This window comes from Macaca nemestrina, chromosome 5, assembly GCF_043159975.1.
Source record: "Macaca nemestrina isolate mMacNem1 chromosome 5, mMacNem.hap1, whole genome shotgun sequence".
NCBI lineage: Eukaryota > Metazoa > Chordata > Mammalia > Primates > Cercopithecidae > Macaca > Macaca nemestrina.
Genome location: NC_092129.1, coordinates 149,952,372 through 149,973,153, shown reverse-complemented (window position 1 = coordinate 149,973,153; position 20,782 = coordinate 149,952,372). Strand labels below are relative to the sequence as shown.

The 20,782-nt window shown below is 39.5% G+C and overlaps 1 pseudogene; it reads right to left on the bottom strand.

Annotated features, from left to right (window-relative positions):
- Window positions 1-3,795: 3,795 nt before the first annotated feature.
- Window positions 3,796-20,695, bottom strand: LOC105474571 (protein phosphatase inhibitor 2 pseudogene; annotated as a pseudogene).
- Window positions 20,696-20,782: the final 87 nt, after the last annotated feature.

Genomic DNA, 20,782 nt, shown 5'->3' with positions numbered 1-20,782 from the left:
GGAACCAAACCAGAAATCAACAACAGAAAGATAACAGGAAACTCTCTAAACATTTGGAGACAAAACAACACACTTAGAAATACATGGGTCAAGGAGGAAGTCTCAAGAAAATGTTTTTAAAATACACGCAATAAACACAACTAAACAAAAATGAAAATATGCCATATCAGAATTTGTGGGATACAGTTATAGTAGTTACAAAAGGTAAATTTATTTTAAGTTCCAGGGTACATGTGCAGGATGTGCAGGTTTGTTACATAGGTAAACGTGTGCCATGGTGGTTTGCTGCACATATCAACCCATCACCTAGGTATTAAGCCAAGCATGCATTAGCTATTTTTCCTGATGCTCTCCCTCCTCCCACCCCTGCCCCAGACAGACCCCAGTGTGTGTTTTTCCCCTCTCTATGTCCATGTGTTTTCATTGTTCAGCTCCCACTTACAAGTGAGAACATGTGGTGTTTGGTTTTCTGTTCCTGCATTAGTTTGATGAGGATATGGCTTCCAGCTTCATTCATGTCTCTGCAAACAACAGGCTCTCATTCCTTTTTATGGCTGTATAGTATTTCATGGTGCATATGTACATTTTCTTTATCCAGTCTGTCATTGATGGGCAGTTGGGTTGATTCCATGTCTTTGCTATTGTGAATAGTATTGCAATGAACATACACATGCGTGTATCTTTATAATAGAATGATTTGTATTCCTTTGGGTATTTACCCAGTCATGGGATTGCTGGGTCAAATGGTATTTCTGGTTCTAGATCTTTGAGGAATTGCCACACTGTCTTCCACAATGGTTGAACTAATTTACATTCCATCAACAATGTAAAGAAACAAGGTTCTCCGCAACCTTGTCAGCATCTGTTGTTTCTTGAGTTTTTAATAATTGCCATTCTGACTGGCATGAGATGGCATTTTGTTGTGGTTTTAATTTGCATTTGAGAAGTAAATTTAAAACACTAACTGCATACGTTGGAAAAGAGGAAAAGTCTCAAACCAATAATCTAAGCTTTCACCTCAAGAATCTAGAAAAAGAACAGCAAAATAAAACGCCAGCAGAACAATGAAACTGAAAACAGAACAACAAAAGGAAAAACAAAAAAAATCAATGAAGCAAAGAGCGGGCTCTCTGAAAGATTAATAAAATTGGTAAACCACTATAAGACTCAGAAGGAAAAAAATAAGACAGAAGATAGAAGCTATGAAATGAAATGGGATATCACCAAAGATTCTATAGACATCAAAAGGATAATAAAATAATACTATGAACAATTCTGTACACATAAATTTGACACTTAAATGAAATGGATGATTTTCTCAAAAAATATGAAGTGCCACAACTCACTAAATATAAAATAATTAATTCAAAAAGTTCTATACCTATTAAGGAAACTGAATTCATAGTTTAAAAACTCACAAAAGGAAATATTTAGGAACAAATAGTTTTAATGAAGCATTCTACCAAAGATTTAAAAAGAATTAACACCAATTAACAATCTCTTCTAGAAAACAGAAACAGAGGAAGCATTTCCCAGTTTATTTTATAAAGCTAGAATTACCCCAATACCAAAACCAAACAATGACAATAGGAAGAAAAGAAAACTGTAGACTAATATTCCTCATGATGCAGCAATCTTTAACTAAATATTAGCAAGTGGAATTTACCAATATATAAAAGGAATTATATAATGACCACGTGAGAATTATCGCAGGGATGCAAAGCTGGTTGAATATTCATAAGTAATTAATGTAATCCATCACATTACAGGCTGAAGAGGAAAATTTACTTGTTCATATCAATTAATGAAGAAAAAGTATTTAACCTACTTTAACACACATTCATTATTTTTTTAATCTCAGAAATACAGGAGTAGATAATATCTTTCTTTACTTGATAAAGATGATCTACAAAAATCCTATGGCTAACATACTTGATTGTGAATGACTGAATAGTTTCTACCTACAATCAGGAACAAGGCAAGAATGTCCACTCTCACCACTCTTATTCACAGTGTTGGAAGTTCTAGACAGTGCAATAGGCATGAAAAAGGAGATTAAAGGCATACAGATTGTGAAGAAATAAATAGTTCCCATTTGTAAGTGACATGATTGTCTATGTAGAAAATCACAAGGAATCTACAGAAAAACTTCTAGAATATGTGATTTCAGCAAATTAACAGAATACAGGACAAACAAACCAGTATCAATTATATTTCTACATACTCACAATGAACAGGTAATACCAAAAATATTGTTATTTTTATTATTATTATTTTGAGATGGAGTCTCGCTCTGTCACCCAGGCTGGAGTGCAGTGGCATGATCTCGGCTCACTGCAAGCTCCACCTCCTGGGTTCATGCCATTCTCCTGCCTCAGCCTTCCCAGTAGCTGGGACTACAGGCGCCCGCCACCACGCTCAGCTAATTTTTTGTATTTTTAGTAGAGACGGGGTTTCACCATGTTAGCCAGGAAGGTCTCGATCTCCTGACCTCGTGATCAGCCCGCTTCGACCTCCAAAAGTGCTGGGATTACAGGCATTAGCCACTGTGCCTGGCCCAAAAATATAAATATATTATTTCCAATTACTCAAATACATGAAACACTTATGTGTAAATCTAACAAAACATGCAAGACTTGCAAGCTAAAAACTATGTAATGCTGGTGAATGATATCAAAGAAGATCTACTTAGTCTCTATCTACATAGAGAGCAATATTGTTCATGGATTGGAAGACTCAACATAGTAAATATGTCAATTCTCCCCAAACTGATATACAAGTTTAACACAATTCCAATCAAAATTTTTGCAAGATTTGTTGATTATAGGCAGGATTATTCTAAAATTTACATGGAAAGGCAAAGGAACTAGAATATCTAAAATATTCTTTTTTCATATTATTATATTTTATTGCAGTATGTGTAGTGTATACTAACTTAAAGGGAAAAAATATAAACAAAATGAAAGACATGGAGGAAATGGCATCTTGCTTTAATCTCCAACTTAAAGTTACCCTTAACAATTCATTTACACCATTATGCCAAATTGTAGTCATCCCTGCAGATCCATCTCTAGAGGAAAATCTAACTTGAATCATATGGTTCATATTTTGACTAGTTCATAGCATATCAATTAGCAACTTATGACTTGAAAATACTTTTTCTCAGTTGCATTTGACTACCTAAAATTCTACCGAGCATGCTGTTTAGCATGTCTTACTCCTCTGAAATCATCATCTACTTTCTAAAAATCAGAAAATTAGTTTGCTTGTGATTTGAAATTCAAAAAAGTTTGTAGAAAACACAGAAAGAATAAACTATGTAAAGTCTTATCCTTTTCTTCTCTCTAAAACAGCTACTTCGACAAAAAGAAGAGTAAGTGGATACTTTCTAACAACTCAAAACAAGAAAACCAAAATCAGAGGGTGCATGAATATATGTGCACAGGTATGTACAGACTTAATCTCTATATTCCCCAAAATAGGCTTAAACAGGTAATCCCAGCATTCTAAATTCAGAAAGCAAAAATAAACAGTTTTGTTTCTAAATCAGCGGTATTACTAGCTGAAGTGTTTAGTAGAATACTGCAACTATAGATCAGCAGTACTTTGATGATATACCATTTAAGAAATCAAAATAATAAGCACATTCTTCTAACAGCAAAGAATTCTCCCACTTTTTATTTATTTTGACATATTGATATTTCCATAAACTTGCAAGTGGAAGATAAGCTGTTCAATAAAAGACTTCTTACATATATAATATACAGAAATTATTTTAGAAGTCTGTTCATATAACAGATTATTTTGGCACTGACAGAAATTGTATACAATCCATCAGTTGTATGGCTAGAAATGAAACCATCACGAAACCAAGACACACAGGGCTTTCCTGCACTTAGTTTCAGGAAAAAGTTCCCAAGTAATTCTTTACTGTGTTAGAAGAATAAAGTACATTTGTCACAGTATACATTATCGTATTCCCTTATAGCAGGGATTAAAGTTTTTAAATTAAACAATGTTCCCAGGTTTACTTCTGTCTGTACCTTCAGGAATAATCGTATCACTGGTTACATACAATTCTCTCCTTATGCAAAAAAAAAAAAAAACTGAAAAAACAAAAACCCTCAGTTAGTTGTTTTCTTAAGTCTAATTAAGCCAGACAAACTAATAATAGCAATTTAATTAGCAAGCTGTAAATCAGAGAGGTATAGAAATCCAGCAGTTAAACTGTATTTCCTGCCTATGGGGTACTGCTGCTACTCAATCTATTTTCTTCATGTATTAGAAGAATTAATAGACAGTGATGGTTAAAATAAGAATTTCAATATTGCCGCAAATGACATGAGAGAAAGACTTCCTAATGTGTGACAATCCTAATGATCCTTTAAAAGGTAAAAGATTGTGTGTATTTGTGTGGAAAGGAGTAGGAAATAAAAGCAGGAGGTTAAGACAGATATTTAAAGGGAATGCCGAGATAGCTACATTACAATACTTATTTTTTTAAAAACTGAAGTCTGCCTAGCGTACCAAAAACATTAAAAAAAAAAAAAAAAAGAGCAGACATCAGTGCAAGTTTAACCTGATAATTTGTGAGAAAAAAAGCTAATTTTGTCGAGGAAAAAGTCCAGTCCTTTCCTTGTAAACACAAAGAAACGCAACAAGAATTTTAAAGGTAGTAGGCCAGAAAATGCAACAGTAACTCTTACAATCCTTTTCAATTAAACAGACAAATCAAGTTGAAGACAAGGGTTAAAATACTATTCAGCCTGAAGATTTATCAACCTATATATCCTGTTGTTCAATTGGCTTTTGATTTTAAAAAAATCAACAAACTTTATAAGAGCTACCACCACATTTAGAATGATGAAAATAAATTAGTTCCCCCCCAAAGATATTGTTGAACTTCTAAAGTATAAAAAGCTATACAATATACAAGTTAACCAATGTTTTTACAAAAGCAATACAGTTTCGGACTGATGGTATTACACTGTATTTGTGGTAAAGTACTAGGCACAAGTATATATATATACACACACACACACACATATATACACATACACACACACATATCAGGCATTTTCATTTCGGTCTAATCAGTCTCTAAGGTTATCATTTAATTACTGGCAATATATAATAACTAGTATGCATTTTGGTACTTAAGTCATGATTTGTGGAGAACAAGAAGCAATGTATTATAGCAACTGGGTTCATATCTAACAAACAATTGCAGTGTTGAACAAATCTCTTCTATGAACTTCGTGATTTGTTTTGCTGTTGGTCACTTACAGTAGATCCTTGATTTGATTCTTCCATATTCATGCTTTCTCCACCTGCAGGCTCTAACATTTCTTCATCTCCGTCATCATCATGTAGGTCTTTTGAAATTGTCCAGCTAGTTTGATATTGAGTCCTTCATTGTAGTGGCGCTTCCTTTTCATTCAAATTGTCACTTTTATTTTTCTCGTTCTTCAGATGAGAGGTCACTATCCTCCTCTCCACTGCTTTGTTGTTCCTGAACCCGATACTTTGGCTCCAAGTCTTCAGCAGCAGCCAATTTCTTAGCCAAGATATCTGGTGCCATGGCTTCGGCGGCTTCTGTATCACTACATGCACCTTCATCATCACCCATCATACTATGGTAAGGAGGGCTTGGTTCATCTATTTTCATTAAACCATCGTCTTTGTCTGCTGGATGATATGTCGCCAGGATGTTCATTTCATCCTACTTCTGGGATTTTTTGCTCAGCTCCTCGTGGACACTCCCGCGGGGCGGTTCGGCCGACGCCACCACAGAGGGAGTCGTAGAGGTCCTGTCCTTCAGGATCCCCTTGACGGGCCGTTGCGAGGCCGTCGAGGCCGCCACTGCCAGGCGCTCCAGCTGTCGGTTCTGGGTCGCTGCTTGGCGTGGGGTCCGCGAAGAGAAAGGTCGGCATTAGCACAGACCAGCAGACAGACGCGGAGCCGGCTCAGGGCTAAAGCGGCTGCACCTGCTGCCTCGGAAGTGGGTACGGGAGTGGTTGTCAGGACACAACGACCCCGACGCCAGGTCCAGCGCAGAACGGGTGGAGCCTCCTCGCGCACCCTTAGCGGCCGGCGCTTGACCCATGGCTCGCGGGGAAACGCGGGCCTAGAGCTCCAGGGCGGGAGCGACACCGACGCCTAGAACATTCTTGAAAAAGAAGAATAAAGTGATTGAAAATCAGTCTGCCCTATTTCAAGTGTTGTTATATACCTACAGTAATCAAGACTGTATGGTACTAGCAGAGGAATGGACACACAAATCAGCGGAACAAAATACAGAACGTAGAAAAAGACCCACACAGTCTGCCCAAATGATTTTTGAAAGAGGTGCAAAAAGAAGTCAATGGAAGAAAAATAGCCTTTTTAACAAATGGTGAATTGAACAATGGTGAAATGGAACAATTGGGCATCCATAGGCAAGACAATAAAATAAAAATGAACCTTGACCTAAGTCTCACGCCTTATGCAAAAGTTAATTCAAACTGGATTGGATTGCTTGAGTCCAGAAGTTCAAGACCAACCTGGGTGAGATAGCAAGACCCTGTCTATACACAAAAATGAAAAATTATGTTGGTGTGGTGGCTCCTGCCTGTAGTCCCAGCTACTTGGGACGCTGAGGCAGGAGGATTGCTTGAGCCCAGGAGTTCAAGGCTGTCATATGCTGTGACAGCACCATTGTACTCTACCCTGAGTGACTAAGCAAGACTCTGTCTCAAAAAAAAAAAAATTGTCAGAGAAATGCAATACCTTAACCTTTACCAGATACAATTAATTAATTAAAATAAATAAAAGATTATGGAGTAAATGTAAAGCATAAAACTACTAAAAGTTTAGAAAAATAGGAGAAAATATTTGAGATATAGGTCTAGGTAAATAATTCTTAGGCTTGACATCGAAAGCATGATCTATGAAAGGAAAAACGATAAATTGGATTTCATCAAAATGTAAAACTGTTGCTTTGTGAAGATCTGGTAAGTGAATGAAAAAATGAGCTACACAATAGGAGAAAATATTTGCAAACCATACATTGAACAAAGGACTAGTATCTAGAATATATAAAGAATTCTCAAAACTCAACAACAACCAAAAAAAACACATTAAAAATCCAATTAGGAAACAGGCAAAAGACTTAAGGTGATATTTCACTAAGGGGAGGATATAAAAATGGCAAATTAGCACATGAAAAGTTGTTCAACATCATTAGCCATTAGGGAAATGCAAATTAAAACCACAATGAAATATCACTCCACATCTATCAGGATGACTAAAATAAAAGTAGTGACAATGGGTCAGGCACGGGGGCACACACCTGTAATCCCAGCACTTTGGGAGGCCAAGGTGAGTGGATCACCTGAGTTCAGGAGTTTGAGACCAGCCTGGCCAACATGAAGAAACCCTGTCTCTACTAAAAATACAAAAGTAGCCGGGCATGGTGGCACATGCCTGTAATCTCAGCTACTCGGGAGGCTGAGGCAGGAGAATCACTTGAACCCGGGAGGTGGAGGTTGCTGTGAGCAGAGATCGTGCCATTGTACTCTAGCCTAGGCAACAAGAGTGAAACTCCATCTCAAAAAAAAAAAAAAAAAGTGACAATGCTAAATGCTGGCAAGGAAGAGGAGATAGTGGATCACTCATAATTTCTGGTGGGAATATAAAATGGTACAACCACTCTGGAAGATGATTTGGCAGTTTCTTAAAAACAAAATAAAACAAAACCAACGACGACAACAACAAATCCAAGAACTAAGCATACTACTACCATCCTGCCCAGCAACTGCATTCCTGGGTATTTAGCCCCAAGAAATGAAAACTTGCACACACAAATACACACGCACACATGATGCCTTCACACAAAACCTTGTATGCAAATGTTTGTCTAACTGCTTATTCATTGTAGCCAAAGATAACCCAGATATCCTTTAACAGGTAAATGGTTAAACCAACTATTGTACACTTATGCCATGAAATAATACTCAGCAATAAAAAAGAATGACTGATACACACAACAACCTGCATGAATCTCCAGAGAGTTATACTGAGTGAAAAATGCCAATCCCAAAAGGTTATATACTGCAGTGAGCTGTGATCATGTCACTTCACTCCAGCCTAAGTAATATAGCAAGACCCCATCTCTAAAAACAGATAAACAAACAAAAAAGATGGATTACAGAGTAAATGTAAAGTGTAAAACTATTACAATTTTAGAAAAATAGGTGAAAATCTTTGAGATGTAGGGCCAGGCAAAGAATTCGTAGGCTTGACATCAAACGCACAATCCAGGCTGGGCACGGTGGCTTACGCCTGTAATCCCAGCACTTTGGGAGGCTGAGGCAGGCGGATCACTTGAGGTCAGGAGTTCAAGACCAGCCTGGCCAACATGGTGAAGCCCCGTCTCTACTAAAAATACAAACATTAGCTGAGCAAGATGGTACATGCTTGTAATCCCAGCTACTTGGAAGGCTGAGGCATGAAAATCACTCGAACCTAGGAGGCGGAGGTTGCAGTGAGCTGAGATCGTGCCAGTGGACTCCAGCCTGGGTGACAGAGTGAGATCTCAAAAAATAAATAAATAAATAAAATAAACTTTATTGAAAAGCAAAAAAAAAGCACAATCCCTTTGTATAACATTGTGTATTAACAAGCTTGAAATCACAAAAGTACAGAAATAGAGAAAAAAATCACGGTTGCCAGAGGTTAAGAAAGTGATGGGCGTGGGAATGAGGTGAACTGACCATAAAAGGGCAAAATAAGGGATACTTGGAGTGACAAAAATACTGTCTTGACTGTAATAATTGACATTGATACAAATGTCAGTATCCTGATTGCAATACTGTACTGAAGTGTTATAAGATGTTACCATCAGGGAAACTGGATTAAAGGGTAAAAGGTTCTGTCTGTATTATTTCTTACAACTGCATGTCACTGTCTAATTATCTCAAAATAAAAAAGTTAAATTTAAAAAACATGTATGAGGATGTGCATAGTTTTTCAAAATATATTTAACAAGTTCATGAGTGGAAAGTTTGAGTGAATAAAAATTGTATCTGGAATTCTGGTTTGCAAATTACCCTGGGAAATGTGGCCTGACTCAGTGTGACTCAGTTCTATACCATTGTTCTCAGCTCTGCTGTTGCTCACTGCTAATGTTGAAGCCAGGTAGCTCTCGAGTTTCAGAGCAACTAAGATCCCATGATCCAATGTTGCTCTCACTCCCCTTGGCCTTTGAGAGAGAACAGGAAAGAAGATGGAGAAGGAGAATTTTCCCTTTGCCCCATTTTCCTCTTTTTGGGCTGAACCGTGTCCCCCTATAAATTCATAATGTTGAATAAACTCAGTACCTCAGAATGTGAATTTTTTTTGGAGTTAGAGTCTTTAAAAAGATAATTAAGTTAAAATGAGGTTATGAAAGTAGGTCCTAATATAGCTAGTATCCATATAAAGGAGATGAGGACATACATACACAGGGGACAGTCCATATGAAGATGCAGGGAAAAGACAGCCATCTGCCAGCCAAGGATAGAGACCTCAGAAGAAACCAACACTGCTGACACCTTGATCTCCCATTTCTAGCCCCCAGAGCCATGAGGCAATAAGTTTATGTTGTTTAAGCCATTCAGTCTGTGGTATTTCTTATGGTAGCCCTAGCAAACTAATACATCCTCCTATATTTGGACATAGGCCTGTCATTCTTGATTAAAGGAACATAAAAATAAGACTGTTGTCAAAGTTTAACAAGACTTTATGAAGACTTGGGCAAAATTGGAAAAAAAAGAAAATAGAAAATTCTTCCATTCTGATCACAGATATTATAGATGTAAGAGATCACAGGCTCCAGCCCATCTAAGGGTTCTCCAACTAGAAACAGACCTGGTGTGGCTGATGCTACTAATACCTGCCATGTTCCTTGGGCCTTACCACTGTAGTGCACACTGGCTGGACATTTGCATCATTCCTGAAGGCTTCCTCAAAGCCAAGAAGGGCCACTCTGCCCGACTCACAGCAGACTAGAAGGGCTGAAGAGTTCACATGTCAGGCAGCAGCCTTCAGCCAATGGGAATTGATGTACAATTGCCCAACTCCCTCCTTACGTGGCTGGGTTAACTCTGAAGCATGTGCTTTCCCAGAATTTCCCCAGGGGATTAAGTTCCAGTCATTCATCCTTTGTTGGCTGTTTTCCCTTCCCAATCTATCTTTCACTCAACTGATACTGAAGTTTCATACACCTCCAAAATAAATTACTTTCACTCATGTCCTTGTGTCAGGGACTGCTTCTGGAAGAAACCAAACTAAGGCACCCCAGGCTAGCTTCTAATTTGCTTCACAGCAGTAAAGGTCAACTTTTCTTTGCATTACCCAAGAGAAAACTTAGCCATGACCTCATCGTGATGCTTGGATCCCCAGAACCCTGTCTCTCATGAAACCCTGATTCCTTCCTTTCCTTGTCAAGATCTCTCCTTACCCAGCCTGGATGACAGTCCATTCTATTGAGTACTTAGCAAACAGAGTTTAGAAACTGTCAGAAACATCTGTATTTTGTTCAAATTTGTAATATTCCGTAGACCAGAAACAGCACACTCTTTGATCCCACCCTTGTACGCCCAAAATATCTGAGTTGGAGGAGGCACTGACCCTCTGTCACACAGTTTAACTAGATTACAGAGTGCAAGACCCCCAAACCAGTTCCTGACACTCTTTCTCTCTTCAGCCTGTGGATTCTTATCACTTCCACAGCAAGAAAATTGGCTCTAAGATTATCCAGAGTTCTTTCCAAATCTATTATTTATGGAACAAGTGCTGACTTCAGATATCTAGTAATCTAAGATTTTTCATCTCCAAAGACCTTTCTTTCATTTTGCCTCTACTGGGTTTTCTATTTTATTTATTTATTTTTTTGAGACGGGGTCTCACTCTGTCACCCAGGCTGGAGTACAGTGACCCGAACACGACTCGCTGTATCCCCAACCTCCTGTGCCCAAGTCATCCTCCTGCCCCAGCCTCCTGAGTAGCTGAAACCACAAGTGAGCACCACCATGCCCAGCTAATTTTTTTTTCTTTTTCTTTCTTTTTTTTTTTTAGAGACTGAGTCTCATCATGTTGTCCAGGCTAGTCTTGAACTCCTGGGCTCAAGCAGTCTTCCTGCCTTAGCCTCCTAAATAGTTAAAGGCATGTGACCATCACACCTGGCTTACCATGGTTTTCAAATGTAAATTTTTAAATGAAAAATCTTAATCTTTTGGTCATTGCTGTTTTCCTGTGATCTGTCTCCCACTGCATGAAGGGGAAATGTGTTATCTGCCTTTACTGTAGAAAGACACAGTTGTAGAAATCTTCAGTTGATGTCTCAGGATTTTTCCTGCCACACACTTGGAATGTGTAAAAGCACAGGAAATATCCTAGCATAACACAAACTACACACAGTTACCTTTGGGACCTAGAATGGAATGGGGAGGAGGGAGAAACAAAGTAGACCTTTTTACTCCATACTCTTCTGTATGGTTTGAACCTTTTTGTTTGTTTTTTTGTTTTTTTGTTTTTTTTTTTTTTGAGACGGAGTCTCTCTCTGTAGCCCAAGCTGGAGTGCAGTGGCGCGATCTAGGCTCACTGCAAGCTCCGCCTCCCGGGTTCACGCCACTCTCCTGCCTCAGCCTCCTGAGTAGCTGGGACTACAGGCGCCCACCACCACGCCTGGATAATTTTTTTTTATTTTTAGTAGAGACAGGGTTTCACTGTGTTAGCCAGGATGGTCTCCGTCTCCTGACCTCGTGATCCGCCCGCCTTGGCCTCCCAAAGTGCTGGGATTACAGGTGTGAGCCACCGCGCCCGGCCGGTTTGAACCTTTTATAACAAGAGTGAATCCAGATATTCTCTATGTAATTTTCTATGTAATTTTTAAGAAGAAACAGGACTTAAAAAGAAATGAATGAATTTCCACTAGGGGGTGGCAGAGAATCACAATCCGTATCACAGTCTGACACTGAAGGGCAAAAGGAAATAGTCAAGTTCAGAATCACATGCTGCAGGTCGGGCGCGGTGGCTCATGCCTGTAATCCCAGCACTTTGGGAGGCTGAGGCGGGCGGATCACAAGGTCAGGAGATCGAGACCACGGTGAAACCCTGTCTCTACTAAAAATACAAAAAATTAGCCGGGCGCGGTTGTGGGCGCCTGTAGTACCAGCTACTGGGGAGGCTGAGGCAGGAGAATGGCGTGAACCCGGGAGGCGGAGCTTGCAGTGAGCTGAGATCGCGCCACTGCACTCCAGCCTGGGCGACAGAGCAAGACTCCGTCTCAAAAAAAAAAAAAGAATCACATGCTGCAGCTCATTTGTAGTTATAAATCTTTATTAACTAGTTCAGTGTGAAATCTAATTTCTTCATAAATGCCAAATAATATATAATATGCTCTTTTGAGCAACGCTTTTCAGATTATGTTCTCATACAGCCTTTTACAGCCCTTTACAGCTTTTCTGTAAACTGGCCTGAGATGTACCACTAAATGAAATTGAACGATAGGGGTCCACTGTGGTTGGAATAGATACACACAGTGATTGATTTAGGTAGATTAGAAGGTGGATGGATAGATAGATAGACATACACACATACATTCCTCTCTTTGAGTCCCCCTGGGTAAGCTGAGGGATGAGTACTCTGAAGGAAAAGCAGCCACGAGTGAGCTGCAGCATCCTTACTTAACCTCCAAACTTAACCTTTGCTGTAATATATATAGAAAAATGAATTCTGAACTGAATTCCCTCCTTAACCTCCAACATGCAGGCACTATGCCTCTGCCCAGTTTCTTTACCCATGCCTTTCATTATATCCCATCCCCAACTGAACCCTATCTCTGACCTGGTCAATAGGTGTGAGACCCAGATATTCTCACCCAGGAGATGCTGTTTCTTTTTTTCCAGAGGCCAGAGGTGGTTTCTAGTAAACACCTGTATCATTTTGCAGGGGTTTCTTAAAATGGGTGGCCAGACTCACCTCACTGTGCCTAGGTGCCAATATGGCCTCTCAGGTTTATTCCCCTTGCAATCCAAAATCTGCCAGAACTGGACAGCAGTTTGATCCTTGAATTAGACCCTGGTTCATGATGCTTGCTTCGCACCCTCCCACCAGCTGTGCTTTATTTTTCTTTGATTCTAACTATTACAGAAAAGACAAGTCAGACTCCTTCATCGCTGGGCAAAGTTCCAAGTAAACTGCATTGGGAATCCTTGGCATTTTAACAATGGCTCACTGCTCCCCTTGTGACTAATGGGCAACACAGGCCTGTTTATGAATTCAAATCTCTGTCCCTGGATCATGTAATTTTAATTGTTCTGTTACTTCATTTCGATCCTCGTCACCACAGCATTTTCCTCACTGTTTATTTTCAAATTTGGTGTCCAACCTATTCCTGTGTGCTTTCCTTAATCCCTAGACCAAGCATTCTCTGGCTTGCTCATTCTCCCACTTGGGCACCCCGGATCCCAGCCAGTGGTGGCCCTAACCACTTGGCTCCTTCCTCAGTGCCCTTGGACCTCTTTGGCTCGCAACTGCTTCTGCTGAAGGTCTTCCTTTTGGCTCCATGATCTTCATGGCTGAGGCTGCTTCATTACTTCTGGAGGGAAATCTTGCTGCTTTCTGTAAACATTATTTTCTTATGGCATATTTATGTGGAACTGTGCTATTTCTTTTCCTACTTATTCTGAATGAATTGAGCATTCCTGGACCAGATATTAGTGGAAGGTTCCTGTTGGATGGGGGTGGGATGATGAGGTGGTGAGAGAAGACATGGGCGATAGTAACCTCCCAGGTTTTACAACCGAAGGATCAATCCTTTATTACTACCACAGTGAACTTTATCTTAAAATATGCTGCATCCATGTTTCTTCCAACTTTGAGAATCTAATCTATTTCAGCAAGGATCCTACCACAGTGTTATAGCTCCCTGCATTCCAGAGGGATCCTTTGTTATCTTCCACCTTGGAACTTCCAAAACAATGTCTGCTCCCCCAACATGTGGGCCGCCTTCTGCCTCCCCCAGCATCTGGGCCTCACTGTGGCTCAGGCCAACTGCCAGCAGCTCCAACCTAGGCTGGCTTCTACTCTTAGAGAGAGAATATTTTCGGGCCCTTTCCGAGATCCCGCATAACTAGTTTCCTCCACACTTTGATCTGTTGCCACAGCAACATTTTGGCTTCCTGTGCCCAGTTCTGCTGCTCTCCGTTGCTTTAAGCACAAATGGCATGCAATTTGAGATGTAACCATACTTTCTGTTTCCTAGTTTCACTAAAAATGAAGTTCTTGTGTGGTTTTCTTTTTCATTCTCTTTGCTGTACTATACAGAGAAATGAATTCTGAATTCCCTCCATAGTCCTAGCAAAAACATAACTCCCTTGAACTGCAATTTTGACTTCCTTTTCAACCCAAAAATTAGTGAGATGTTTTTAAGTTTCCAAGTGGAGGCTTTCTTGTTAGTATTGTTTTGGTGAGGTTTTGTTTTGTTTTATTTTCGTTTTGTTTTGTTTTTCTATGTATGTATTTTATACTGGTGAGATAATACAGCCCGTGTAGTTTCTAATTTCTATTTAATTTTACTTTGTGGTTTAATGCGTTATGTTTAGAAAAATATGTATTCACTATTTGTTGAGTACATAATTTTATAAATATTTGACAACTTAAGATTATTTGCTTTAATAAAATATCTTACATTCATATTATTTTAAAATTTGATACGACAGTTTAGTTTAAAAGTATGCTAAAAGCTCTTAAATGTGTCAATTTATCCTTCCTAACAAACCACATTTTTTCCCCTAAATTTCAAAGACTTGTTTAGGATACAAAGGCTTATAACTTATGAGCAGTTGGTGAATTGTACATTTTAGCATAATAAAGTATCCTTCTTTGACACTGAAAAATTTCTTCATAATTTATTCTACTTTGTTCAATATTAGTATTTGCGATGGTTGGACTATGTCCCCAAAAAAGCATATGTTGGAAATGTAATATTCAATGCAACAGTGTTGGTAGCTGAGCCTTAATGATGACAGGTGTTTAGGTCACAATGACTCCATCCTCATAAATGAATTAGTGCCAATATAAAAAGGCTAAAAGCCTGTGAATTCAACCTGTTGCACTTGGGCACGCTCTCTCTCTTTCTCTCTCTCTCTCTCCACTCTCTCTTTTTATCCCTTTTGCCTCCCACCATAGTATGAGGCAGCCAGAAGATTTTTGCAAGATGCAGTCCTCTCATCCTTGGACTTGCTAGCCTCTAGGACTGTAATAAATCAATCTGTTCTTTGTAAATTATCCAGTTGGATATTCTGTTATAGCAGCACAAAATGGAGTAAGACGGTATTTCTATCCATAATTAATTTTTGTTAGCAGTTGCCTGAGTTTATCATTGTCCATTGGTTTATTTTAATCACTCGGTGTCATTTTATTTTAGGTGCTTTTTGTTTTTGTTTTTGTTTTGAGACAGGGTCTCACTCTGCCGCTCAGGCTGGAGTGCAGTGGTGTGACTATGGCTTACTGCAACCTCAATCTTCCAGGCTCAAGCAATCCTTGCACCTGTTTCCTGAGTAGGTAGGACTACAGGCAAGCACAACCACGCCCGGCTAATTTTTTTATTTTTGTAGAGATAGGGTCTCGCTATGTTACCCAGGCTGATCTCAAACTCCTGGGCTCAAGTGATCCTCCCTCCTTGGCCTCCCAAAGTGCTGGGACTACAGGTATAAGCCATTGCCACCAGCACTTTTTGAACAGCAAATACACACACACACACACACACACCATCTTCACTGAGAAGCAGAAAAAATTAGATTTAATGCAGTGATATAAATGGGCATTACAAATGCATATATATCTACCCTTAACATTAAAGTTTCCTGTGTTTGTCTTCCCTTAGAGTCTCCCTTCCTCTCTGCAAAATGCAACTATTATTCCAAATTTGGAGTTGATCATTATCTTGCTTTCATCATAGTAAATATTGTCTTTGTTTCTGACAACAAATTAACATTATAATTAATATCACAATGTATTTTTCTGTTACTTGTTTTCTTCATTCAACATGATTTTAAGAATTATGCAAGTTTATTACTGTATCTGTATTCCACTGATCTTGATGTTGCATAGAATTCCACATTATTATGCCAAAATCTGTGCATCAGTTTACCTGCAAATGGACACTGAGTTGTTTCCAGCTTTTTGCAATTACAAAGAATGCTCTCGTGACTTTTCCTGCACATTGCTCTTGGTGCCTTATTCAATAATTTCCCTAAGATGCATATATACTTAAGGGTAGAGCTGCTGTGCTTTAGGATATACTCAGCTTCAACTTTAAAAAATGCTAATTTTTTTTCCAAGCAGATTATTTCAGTTGGAAGTCCACCATCAGAGTATGAGTTTCCCTCACCCTATATCCTCATCGATTTTTGATAATGTTAGACTTTTCAATGTTTGTCTATTTAGTGATTTTAAAATGTTATTTCAAGGACTGTTCTAATTCACAATTCTCTGATAACTATTGTGAGTGAGCTTAACTTTTGTATATTTATTGGTCATTTATATATCCCTTTTTGTGAACTGCCCTTTCACATCTTTTGATCATTTTCTTCTGGGGCTATTCTTAGATGTTCTGGATATTGATCCTATGTAAATTATGTGTGATATAAGTTTAGTTTGTGGCTTTTTTTTCTTTAGAGTATATTTTGATAAAAGTTTCTAATTTTAATGTGGTCAAATTTATTCATCTTTTCCTATAGATTTTTGTTTTTAAAATGTGTATCTTTTTAATAAATATTTTTCTACTTTGAAGTCATACAAATATTTCTTTCACATTTTCATTTAAAAGTTTTACAGTTTTGCCTTCACTATGTTGGTCCTTAGTTCATCTGGAATTTATTACGATGTATATATATCCATTAATCCAGTGTCATAAATTCAAACTTACTGAATTATACGTCCTTTACCCACTGGTCTTTAATGACCATTCTTCATATACAAGGGGTCCTGACGCTCTTTCCATTCTATTCTATTGGCCCAGTCGTCTACTTCCCCTCTCACCAATAATAGCACATGGTCTTAAATCCAGTGGTGTATATATCTTCTCATGTAGCCAGAAAATTCCCCAACTTCCTCTTTATTTTCAATGGTATTTTGGCTCTTCTTGAACTTGTGTTCTTTCGTTTCATTTTAATATCATTGTGCCCAATTCTATAAAACATTTTGTTGAAATTTTTCTAGAAACAGCATGAAACTATAGATCACATTGGGGAAAACTGGCATTTTTATGATATTGATGCTTTCTAACCATGAATATATCTCTCCATCTGTGCAGTACTTCTTCAACTTCTTTTAATGATTTTAATTTTCCCCACTAAGATCTTGCATGCCTTTCCTTTTTGAGAATTTATTCCTGATTACAGTGGACCGTTCAACAATGCGAGGGCTAGCAGTGCTGACCACCTGTGCAGTCAAAAATCTGCACATAATTTTTGACTCCTCCAAAACTTTACTAATAGCCTACTGTTGATCAGAAGTCTTACCAATAACATAGTTATTTAACACATATTTTATATTTGTATGTGTTATATACTGTAGTCTTACAATAAAGTAAGCCACAGAAAAGAAAATGTTGGCCAGGTGCGGTGGCCCATGGTTGTAATTCCAGCACTTTGGGAGGCTGAGGCGGGAGAACTGCTTGAGACAAGGAGTTTGAGACCAGCCTCAGCAACATAGCGAGACCCCAACTCTACAAAAAATTAAAAATTTAACCAGGTAGGGTGGCATGCCCCTGTAGTCCCAGCTACTTGGGAGGCTGAGGTGGAGAACTGCTTGAGCCCAGGAGGTTGAAGTCACAGTGAGCCATGATCACACCACTGCACTCCAGCCTGGGCAACAGAGCAAGACCTTGTCTCAGAAAAGTAAAGAAAATGTTATTTTAAAAATCATAAAGAAGAGAAAATATACTTACTATTCATTAAGTGGAAGTGGAGCATCATAAAGGTCTTCATCCTCATGTCTTCATGGTGAATATGCTGAGGAGGAGGAAGGGGAGGAGGGGAGTTGGTCTTGCTGTCTCAAGGGTGGCAGAAGCAGAAGAAAATCATATATAAGTGGACCTGCACAGTTCAAGCCCATGTTGTTCAAAGGTCAACTGTACTGTAAATTTGTTATATTTTATTAACCAGTTAATCACATTTCCACTTCTTTGTTTTTATAGAAAATGCAATATTTTATATATTTAGCCAACTGTGCCAAACTCTTAATTCTTATGTTTTAGATTATTTTTCTCTGTAGACAATTGTATCATCTCTGAATAATGAAAGTTTGCTTTATTTCACTCCTATCCTTTCAACTTTTTTTGATCTGTTGTTAAAAGCCCCCCCATACCATGCCTAAGTAATAAGTAATCTCAATATTATATTCCATCTCATATAATAAAATTTGACTTCCTAAAAGGGCTTGCTTCTTTTTAATTCAATGTCAATGCTGGAATTTCAGTTCTTAGCCTTGAAACCCTGGTGAAAAAATTCTCAGCAAGAAGGAAAAAAATGTTCTCGCCTTCTCCTGAAGCTGGGGAGAACAATAAATGAAAACTGTTGTCATAAATGGTTATTTCTAACAATTTTTCAAACCCCTAGACTTCAGATATTTTGGACAGGACCTGACAAAATGACCCTTAACCTGTAAAACATCTATACTTTTGACCACTCATCTTTCTTAATAATTTAGTTCTCTGGTGATAATGTTTGAGTTTAAAATCTCAAGCTTCAAAAGATAACATGATTTGTGAATTTTCTATCAAATCAGAAAAGAATCACTGGCATTGCTCTCTTCCCACACATGCATAGGATAAAATAGCTCTACTGGACATTTTATTAATCAAAGAGCCTGAGAGACGGCTGAATGGCTGAACCAAGCAGAGAGAGTCGGGGGAGGGTAATTCCTTGCTGGGCCTTAAAAGGAGCCCACGAGATGGGAAAAAAAAAAAAAAAAAAGGCCAAATAAGATGAACCTCTACTTAGGCCCCAATGAGAGCCTGCTTGACTCTGACCTTTCTTTAGCTGGCTCAACGTTTTGTTCTTAATTATTTTTACTCAAAATCAAGAACTATTAGAAAATAAGAACAATTATGGAGTTTTGTTGTTGATTTCCACCTCTCTACATATATACATGGAATATATATCTCCTCCCAGTACACATGAACACATGCAAAAACATATTTAACTGAAACAAAAGTTTCATGAAACTATAGTTACTCTCATTACCTGTGATGCAGGCAAGTATTTTCAATTCTATTTTATTCTATTTCATTCTACTTGGAAAAAAAAAGTCTTTTGATCTCAACATAAATGGATTCTGACCTGCAGTTTCAAGCCAATACGTTACAGTAAGAGTAAATGTAGGGTTTCTCCCAGTTTTATCTGGCAGTCCCAAAGCCAGGATCAGAGTAACCGATGGAGCATCATCTGTACGGTCCACATCTGAGGAGGAGGTCTGGGAAAAGATCCAACATGTAAGACGGGCGAGGAGGCTCAGGCCTGTAATCCCAGCACTTTAGGAGGCAGAGGCGGGAGGATAACTTGAGGTCAACAGTTCGAGACAAGCTATGCAAACATGGTGAAACCCCGTCTCTACTAAAAATACAGAAATTATCCAGGTGTGGTGGTGCGCACCCGTAGATCCAGCTCCTCGGGAGGCCGAGGCACGAAAACCGCTTGAACCCGGGAGGCGGAGGTTGCAGTGAGCCGAGATCGCACGACTGCACTCCAGCCTGGGCGACAGAGGGAGACCCTGTCTCAAATAAAAAATAGTAATAATAATAATAAAATGTATCCCTAGTCTGGCTTTCAGGGTCTTAGATGAGGTTCAGAAGTGGACTTACGAGCCTTAGGAGCGCAGTCAGTGCTGTGGATTCCCACATCCATGGGACCTGCGATTTCGGGTTATTCTGTTCAGGGACAGATGATGTCCCTCATTTCTACCTACCAATGGACTGGTCAAGATTCTTATTTATCAAGTCAGTTGGAGTGGGCTTAAGTAAGTTCTCAGCCAAGGCTGTGGGGTCTGGAGGACCAGATATCCCGACCAAAAGCCCCCCCCTCCCACTTCTTTCACACGCCTGCCGCAGAGGTGCACGGGTGGGAGTGGGGAACTGAGGCAAGAAGCAGAGGAGGCGAGACCGAGAGAAGACAAACTACCCTAGAGGAAAAGCTCGAGCTGTTACCCCTCCCCACTTTTTCCGCCTTCCCTCTTCCCCCTCTTTCCTTTCTTGTCCCTCTCCAGGTTTTCTGGTCCAACCCTCTTCTGCGCCTAACACTGGCACCTCCTTTTCTTCCGGCTGATCAATAATTGTTGGCACAGCAGCCTCCCTGGGGCACTGAGGGGCGGGAAGGTTAGAAGGAGCCAGGGCTAGAGTCCTGGAAGTCCTGGAAGGTGGCAGGGCCACAGCAGACATTCTAGGACTCTCTCTTTCGGGTGTTTCTCCAGCGCCACGCAGGAGAAGACGGAGCCTGGGGGCTGCAACTGGAGGAGTGGGAAGCGCAGTATCGGGATCACGGCCCTGGGACCAGGAACAACGCAGACTCTCCAGAGCCAATTCCTACTTCAGCCAGCGCAATGGCGCGACGACCTGGCGCGGAGCATCTCAGGCCGCCGCGGGGACCCCCCTAAGGGACTCGGAGGCGTTAGCCTACCTTAGAAGCGGCAGAAAATAACCCGGCAGTGAGTTAAGCAGGCTCGGCCCGCGGCGTTCGTCCCGCCTCCACGGCGCCGA